The sequence below is a fragment of the Dasypus novemcinctus genome, chromosome 4 (genome assembly GCF_030445035.2).
Source record: "Dasypus novemcinctus isolate mDasNov1 chromosome 4, mDasNov1.1.hap2, whole genome shotgun sequence".
In the NCBI taxonomy this organism is placed as follows: Eukaryota; Metazoa; Chordata; class Mammalia; order Cingulata; family Dasypodidae; genus Dasypus; species Dasypus novemcinctus.
In genome coordinates this window covers 95469223-95478509 of record NC_080676.1, presented here as the reverse complement: position 1 = coordinate 95478509, position 9287 = coordinate 95469223, and positions in this window count along the sequence as shown.

Genomic DNA, 9287 nt, shown 5'->3' with positions numbered 1-9287 from the left:
TACTGGAAACTAATATTCATAAGAATTTTTATTCCTTTCATTTTTCTAAGTAGGCTAAATTACAGATTGTTCAAAATTGTCAAAGAACAAGATCTTTGCTCTCTTATATTATCATTTCATAAAAATTAACTTTGGAATTATTCCATCAACTTTGTATAGACATAATCTTACAAAATATAAATTTACATTTAATGCATGATACAGTTCATAATACTGTCTACTAGCTTACACTGTGTGTATGTGTTTAAATTTCTTGCAGATTTCAAAATTCTGAGTTTCTCTATATCAACTTGTTTCATTTTGTTTTCTTTCTTATTTCTAGATATTGGGGATCTTGTAACTGATCATTTTTCCCTTTTGAGTTAATTACTTGAGACTCAGGGTCAAAATAAGATACCCTTTTAATAATGCTATAGACTTTAAGGCATGGTTTCCATATATCACCAGATATTTTTGTATATTCCCACCAGATATGTTGTATATTTCTATCATTCCCAATTTATTTATTTATTTGTACTTGCCTATTGTACTATATTACTATAGCTTACATAAAATCACTTTAGGAGCAAAATGAGAATGTGTATGTGTATGTTTTTGTATCTGTTTGTATAGTAGTAAATCTCAGTTGCTGGTGTTTTCCTGGATCATATTTCTTTTTTTAAAATACATATTCCATCTATATAATATAGTTTTTTCCACAGTGAATACTTCTTGTCTGCCATATATGAGGCTAAACTTAAAAGATCCAAATATATATATTGAGCTTAAATATCATCTGAACTGTACATTTATCTATAGAGAGAATACACCCAAATGTATTACAAGTAGATAGCCACCTATTTTATTAAAGTTTATGTTATGATAGATGAAGAATGTTACACACCGAACCTTACAAATAAAACTCACCTAGGTTTAGTAACCATATTATAAATAAATAGGCTATACTAGCTTTGCTACATATTTAGGTCTACGGGGAAACTACCTTTGTTTTATAAAAGCTGTATTTTAATACATTTAAAGCATTTAAGGATGGTATAGTACTTTGCACATGTGGTATTTGCTGACCTGTTTTAGTTTCCTTGGCTACTCAAGCAAGTACCATGAAATTGGTTAGGTGAATAATGGAAATTCATTAGTTCATGGTTTTGAGGCTAAAAGAAAGTTCGAATCAGGGTGTCATCAAGGCAATGCTTTCTTCCTGAAGACTGATGTTTTGGGGATGTCTGGCATGATCTTTGGTCCTTTGCTTGTCACATGGCAAGGCACAAAGTGACATCTACTGGTCTCTACCTTCTCTTTCAGATTCCATTGATGTTCAGCTTCTGGAAGGTCTCTCTGTGGGTTTCTGTCTGTCTATCTGATTTTCACTCCATCAATGAAGTACTCCAGTATTACTATTAAGACCCATCCTGATTGTAGTGGGCCACTCTTTACCTGAAGTAACCTCATCAAAAGGTCTTACTTAAAATGAATTCCACCCACAGAAATGGATTAAGTTTAAGAACAAGTTTTTCTGCAGTATATACAGCTCCAAACCACCATTCTCCATATTCTGGACCCCAAAAACACATGTTCTTTCTACATGCAAAATACATTCATTCCATCACAATAACCAAAAAGCCTTAAGTCATTTCAGTAGCAATGCTAAGTATGGAGTCTCATCAAAATTGGTTATGGGTATGGTCTGTCCTGAGGTACAATTTCCCTGTCTGTGGACCTGTGAAACCTAGAGGAAAAGTTATCTCTTTCCAACGTTCAATGGAGGGACAGACATAGGAGAGACATTCTCTCTGCAACAGGGAGAAACTGGAAAGTAAACAGGGGTCATGAGTCATGAACAATTCTGAAACCCAGCAGGAAAAACTCTATTAGATTTCAAGGTGTTAGAGTCATCTGTAGATCAATGTTTTATCCTCTTGACCTGAATGAGCAGCAGTTCCACTCTTTCCAAATGGCTTGCACAATGGCCATACTCTCCCAAACACTGGGATAAAGGCTCCACCTTCTCCAAGCATCAGGATGACAGCCAGTCTTTTGCAAACTCCAGGGCACTGTTCCCACCATCCCCAAGCATTGGGGGCTACACTCTTCCTGAACAAAAGGGAGGAAGTTCAAGCCTCTCCAAACACCAGGGCAGACTTGCCCTTTCTACATACATATGGTGGGCTCATTCTCTTGGCCTGAGAACAGCTGTTCCGTCCAGACTTTGGCTTCCATGGTTCTATCCTGGAAGTTATTCTTCCTTTAATTTTTCCCTTTCAGTGCAAACTAGCAGCGATCCTACTCATAGAAATCTTCCAAGAAACTTGTTGGCTTTGCATGGATTTCATAAGTTCAAACTATTAGTTTCTGGTTTCTTTGTGGCCAGGAGTTCAGGTCTCATTTCAGCCTAAGCTGCAAGGAGAAATCAGGCTGCACTTTGCACATTTAGCTTGGAAATCTTTTCACTAAATATCCAGGTTCATCTTTTCCTTTTAAGGCCTCATCAGTAGTATATTTCCTGTCCATATTTCTACCAACACTTCTAAACACTATGCTTTTTCTATCAAGCACCTCACAATTCTTCCAGTCTCTACCCATTACCCAATTCTAAAGCTGTTTCCATATTGTTTTGATATTTGCAGTACCAAAACTCTGTTATAGTTTCCTGGGCTGCTCAAACAAATACCATGAAATGGGTCAGGTTGAAAAATTGGCATTTATTAGCTCATGGTTTTGAAGCTAAAAGAAAGTCCAAATCATGGTTCCCTCAAGAACTGGTGAGGGACTGGTGTTCTGGAGATAACTGTTGGGAATCCTTGGTCCTCAGGTTGTCACATGGTAAAGCATATCATGATGTCTCTGTTTCTCAATTCTCTTCTGGGTTCTATGTATGTTCAATTTCTCACCGCTCCCTCTGTTGCTTTCTCTCCATCTGTCTGAATTTCACTCCACTTGTAAAGGACTCCAATAATAGGATTAAGATCCATCTTGACTGAGGTGGGCCACACCTTAATTGAAGTAACCTCATTGGATAGTCCTGTTTATAATGGGTTCCTATCCACTGGAGTGGATTAAGTTTAAGAACACATTTCCCTGGGATACTTAACAGATTCAACCTATCATGCCACCTTTCCCTCTATGTGTCTTATTCACCTCCCTGGTGATCATCTCCTATTCTTTTACTGTTGAGATTTCTTAGGCCCATTCTCAATCATCACTGCTCACAATTAGTATCAGGTAGTCCTGAATTTTGGAGCTTCAGTTGCTAAAGCTCCCTAAATTGACAAATTCATATTTGACAGACTCAGCATATTCCTCGCAGGGTTGTTATGACAAATAAATGAGATAATGTTTGTGGAGGCACATACGGTCTCTAGAAAAGAGCAGTTAAAAAATGCTTTTTCCATGAATCAACATTTCTTGCATTTGTTTCACATCCTCTGCCTAGTCCTGCCACTCTTGTCTTCCTTTTTCCTGTCATCGTGCCTTTTGTCTCTTGCCCTTGTGGAACGCCTCTACTGATAACACTATGCCCATCTCTGGATCTGTGGTCCCAGCGTTATTGATGCCTCTCTTCTCTTTGTTTGACTTCCTGCTCATTCACACACGCATATCCCAGTTTGAGTTTTCTCCTATTAACTCTCTGCCTAGTTAGCATAAAGGAAGGTGGAGCAAAACAGCTCGGTCAGCTACAGTAGCAGAATCACCTCTGGCATCCATAGTGTTATAGAGATGAAGTTGGGTATCTTGTATAACCTACACATGTTCCAAATATTATGGAACATAATATTAGGCATGTTCCAAATATTATGATTCTGAAAAAGTGAAAAAAAGAAAAAGCAAAGGAAGATCAGAAAAACATATAGAAAAAAATAAACTATAAAGTCAAAGAAGGTATAAAAAAGTAAATGAAGACAGGTAAGAATTACTTTTAAAAAGTAAAAGTAGGAGAAAGGTTTTTTTCCCACTTTTTTTGTTTTGTTTTGTTTATACAAGAATTAGGGTTTGGAAAGTTGCAACATAAAAGAAGAGCAGGAAAGAGAGTGCTGGGTGAAAGTTGCCTAGAAGATGCATGAGAAAATAGACACTATGGTGGGAAAACAGTAAAAGACCATAATCCTGACAATGGAAAGCCTAAGTTGTTTTTAATTTTCTTCAGGTCCTTGCATCTAGACACATCCTAATAAGAAAACAATTCAATCTTTGGTTTACTGATAGAAGCAAGAACAGACAATATTTATTTTGCCTAAATTCCTTCTGTGTCCTGTTGTTCTACCTATGCTCTTAAACACACCTCCAATCTCAAAAGACTGTGTAACTCATATTTTGGGGACTCTTCCCTCTAAGTTTCTTTGCCCTTTATTCCATTCTTTTTTCTTCAATTTTCTGCCCCCATAACTAATATTTCTCTTCAAAAGCCATATCTAGTATGTGTCAGCAAAGTAAAGACTATTTCTAAGTGTAATACATATAGAAACTCTATTATAAATATTTGAACAACTATTAATATTTTCCTGAATGATATGTACTAGGAAAAATTAATATACGTAAAAGAAAAAGTGATAGAATAAATAGAGTAAATGCTAAGTGCCAGGGAATAGTGTCATATTTCTTGTGCTCACTCAGCCATGACAATAACTTCATGAACATTTTATAAAGAAGATGGACTGAAAAATGACCCAAATAAAATTTTAATTTTCTTTCATTTTAAATCTATTGAGCAGTTATTATGCCTAGCTCTTTAAAAGGGTAAAACAGTGGTTTCTTTTATTCACAAAAGAATTAGATTTCTGTAGATACTATTGTGCAATCATTCCATAAATCTTTTCACTGACATTCAAGGAGTTTCTAATAGAGCCAATATAAAATGAGACTTTGAATGTTGATGAAGTCAAATAACAATAAGCAGGGATGGTTCAGAAAGAATATTCATTACTGGAAGATATCGGAAATGTGTTTATGGAAGAATTGATCACAGAGTCAAAACTGGCATTTTTCAGTGAAATTGGTGCATTTCTCCCATTAAAGTTGTAATGACTCGGATCCAAGGCACATTTAATTCATGGATCACTGCTGCAATATTGTGTCAACATGTACTTAGGGAGTCTTCAATGTATGGATCACTGCAGTGATAGACTGTAATGGCCTCTCGTCTATCAAGTTAATGCATATTATTATACAGTACTAATACAGGGGTTATTGATAAGATAGTCTACAGCTTGCACTTTAAAAATTGCTGACAAACCCTCAATGCTATCAGTAGTAGAATTAAAAAAAAAACAGAACTAGCTGCACAGACATTTTAGAAAAAATATTTATGAAACATAAGCTTTCTCCATTTCACTACGTACTTAGATGTTCATTTTATTTTAACATTGAGTTTTTTCCTAAAATCTATCTTGTTATATGGTATATTTAGTTCTGTTATTCTCTATGTCCATTTATGTGAGTCACTTTCTTAGACTTTATCATTGGAAAAAAATCATTGATTTGAGGCTAAGTAGGAAGTGGGAGATCTGGCAAATTAAACAACTCCAAGATGTCACATATATTAAACTGAATTTCATGCTTACCTTCCCCCAGTCCCAAACAATAGCAAGATGTACAACTTTACAATTAGTCAAGAGTTTTTGCTGATATACCATAAATATTAACAGATTTACTGAGAACCCTATTTTAATAAGTACAGCAAAAGACTCTATTTGAAAATGCTTGTGGAGTATTTTTTACACATTTTTTTTCTTTATTTATTTTTTTAATATTATATTAAAAAATATGAGGTCCCCATATACCCCCCACTTTCTCCACACCAATGCCACATTTTCTTCAATTACTAATCACAATAGTTCATGAATAGAATATCAGTAAGCCCACTCTAATCCATATTCTATTCCTCCATCCTGTGGACCTTGGAATAGTTGTGTTCACTCCACATCTATATCAAGAGGGGGCTTAGATTCCACATGGATGCTGGATGCAATCCTCCTGCTTTCAGTTGTAGGCACTCTTGGCTCGATGGTGTGGTGGTTGACCTTCTTCACCTCCATGTTAGCTGAGTGGGGTAAGTCCAATAAACCAGAGTGTAGGAGCTGAAGTCTGTTGAGGCTCAGGGCCTGGCTATCATATGGTCAGTCCAGAGATTCAGGTCCCCTGGGTATATATTAAACCCCAGCACCAACTACAGTTATGGTAAAAGTAACAGGAGAGGCTTGTGAACAAAGATCACATCTGAGGCCAGCTCCATCACACAGAAACACAAACTCCAAAGAAGGGCCAATTGACATGACACTGAACTCCATCTGCCATTTCCATAGAACCTGTGGGTCTCTGTAGCCCTCAGAAGAACCAATACCCAGGGTTGTACCTACTTTATCTGTCTCTGGGACTCTGCTGAGGTGTGCATAAGGGCAACCCCTCTGATAGCCTCCCAGCTCTTTTTGGAGACTCATAGCCATATAAACTCATTGTCCTTTCCATTTCCCCCTTAGGTCAAAAAACATTTTTAACTCCTGGTATTATATGTTGACTGATATATTCAGCTGGTCCAAGTTGACCCTTTTATTCAAGGTCATTTTCTAGTTACATTATCAGCTGGTACTTGGTAGTAATCCCTCGGAGCCAGGGAGGCTCATCTCCGGAAGTCATGCCCCACGCTGGGGGAAAGGCAACGCATCTACACGCTGAGTTTGGCTTCGAGACTGGCCACATTTGGTCTTTGCCGTTGCACTTGGGGGATTGTTGCTCTTCCTTTATGGACTGTGATAGAGTTCCCCTGGCTAGGAACTCAGCACTCCCTCAGTTGTTTTTAATTGTATCCACTATGAATATATCCAAACATTTTTATGTACCCTGGACATATGCCCTGGAGAACTCCCTGCCAACCATGTGTCCCCTGTCAATAACATCCCACACCAGTATTCCTCCACTGCCATTGTTGAACCTCTCTGTGATCCAAAACTTCCTGAAAAGTGAAGTCCAATATATTGCCAGGTTCCATTAATAGTAAAATGGAATATAGCAATGAGTTTAAAGGTTAGATATAGAATACATATTAATTTGGAAAAATTACGATAAAAATAAATTGGGGTATCAAATAATTTAAAAATGCAAAAGCTTTGTTTTTGATGTTTTGCCTTCCATCACTGCAATAAGTGTTGCCCTGTATGCAAATTGGCAAGGCAACTACTTCCGTGTTTTCCTCAGTGTCTACGTTCTATTTTTTTCTTTTTTCTAATTATTAAGCTTATCTTCACAAAGTTTTTAGATCACAGTAATTCATATATACAATATACAGTACTCCCACATATCCAACATAAGGCCTTTTCCCTTCCAACTTGTGGAGTATTTTTAAGTCTCCACAGGAATTCAGCTTTTCTTCATCTGATAGTTATGGCAAGGAAATATTTTTACATTATTCAAAATACCATTCAATAACAGGCATAAAGAAAAACAGATAGAAAACAATGTATAAAAATCACTCTTCCCAGTTTGTTTTCACTGCCACCTTACTTCTATTTCATGTTCATAATATAAAATATAATGAATAAAAAATGTGGCATATGTATGCAGTGAAATATTACTCAGCAACAAAAAGGAATGAAAAACTGATTCACACAATAGCATAGATGGATCTAAAATACAATTATTACAAGAAAGAAGTCAGATATAAAAGTATACATATTTTATGTTACTCTCTATACCATATTCTGGAAAAGGCAACACTGTAAGGATGGAAAACATACCTGTGATTGCTAGAGATTGAGAGGGGAAAGAGGAGTGGGGACAAAGAAAGAGCATGAGGAAATGTTTTGAGTGGTGGAACTCTTCTGTATGTTATCTGTGGTGGAAACAGAACTCTATGCATTTGCCAAAACACATAGACTGTTCAAAAGGATGCTTAATAAAATTGGCAGACAGATACCATTTAACCAAATAATCAAGATTAACATCACCACTCTAAGATTTATCTCCTTAAATAATGTGCTGAGAAATAGTATTCTTACTAAAATCCTTACCCTCAATTCAATCACAAGAAAGAAAACAGACAAATCCAAATAAAAGGACATTCTACAAAATACTAGACTGTATTCTTATTAATGTCAAGGTAATAACAGACAAGGAACTATCACAGATTAAAGGAGCCTCAGAAGACCTGACAACTAAATGTAATATTGGATCCTTGATTGGACACTAGAACAAAATAAGGACATTAGTGGATAAATGGTGAAATACAAGTAAAATCTGTAGTTAAGCAACCAGTAGTATACTAATATTAATTTCTCAGCTTTGATAATTTTATGGTCATACAAGATTAGGGGAAGAGGGAAGTCATGTGAAGGATATACAAATATCCTGTATAAAGTCTCTGCAACCTTTCTGCAAGTCTAAAATTATTCAAAATAAAGTTTAAAAATCTACTGAATGTGCATGCCACATTGTAGGGGGCATATCCATATGTGCATCAGTTATCCATGAGGCTGTGACCCATTAGTCATGGAAACAACATTGATTATACACATACACACAAACAAAATATAATATAATATGGATTAGATGTCACAGCCCTCAGCAGATAGGGCTTAGGCCATTGGGCACTCACCTCTCATGTGGGAGGTCATGGGTTCGGTTCCCAGTGACTTCTGGTGAAGGCGAGCAGGCAGACGAGAGAAGCATCTGGCGGAGGGGGGAATAAATAAAAATAAAAATCATAATAAAGTAAATAAATAAATCTTTTTAAAAATTGATTGAAATAATCAACAAAACCAAAAGTTGGTTCTTGGAAAGATCAATAAAATAGACAAACCTAGACTGACAAAGAAAAAATGAAAAAGGATACAAGTGACTGGAATAAAAACTGAAAGGGGGACTTTACTACTGACCCCACAGAAACAAAAAGGACTACAAGAGGATACTATGAATAACTGCATGCCAACAAATTAGAGAACCAAGATGACATGGACAAGTTCCTACAAATACAAAACTACCTACACTTGACTTAAGAAGAAATAGAAGATCTCAACAAACCAATTACTCTTAAAGAGATTGAATCATCACACAGAAACCTCCCAACATAGGAAAGTCCATGACCAGATGGTTTACAGAGGAATTTCATCCAATATTCCAAGAATAATTAATACTAATCTTACTCAAACTCTTCCAAGAAATTGAAGAGGAGGGAATACTCCTTAACTCATTCTACGAAGCCAGTATCACCTCATACCAAAACCATATAAACATTTACATGCTGAGTTTGGCTTCGAGACTGGCCACATTTGAGAAACATGAAGGCTGTCAGGAGGAAATTC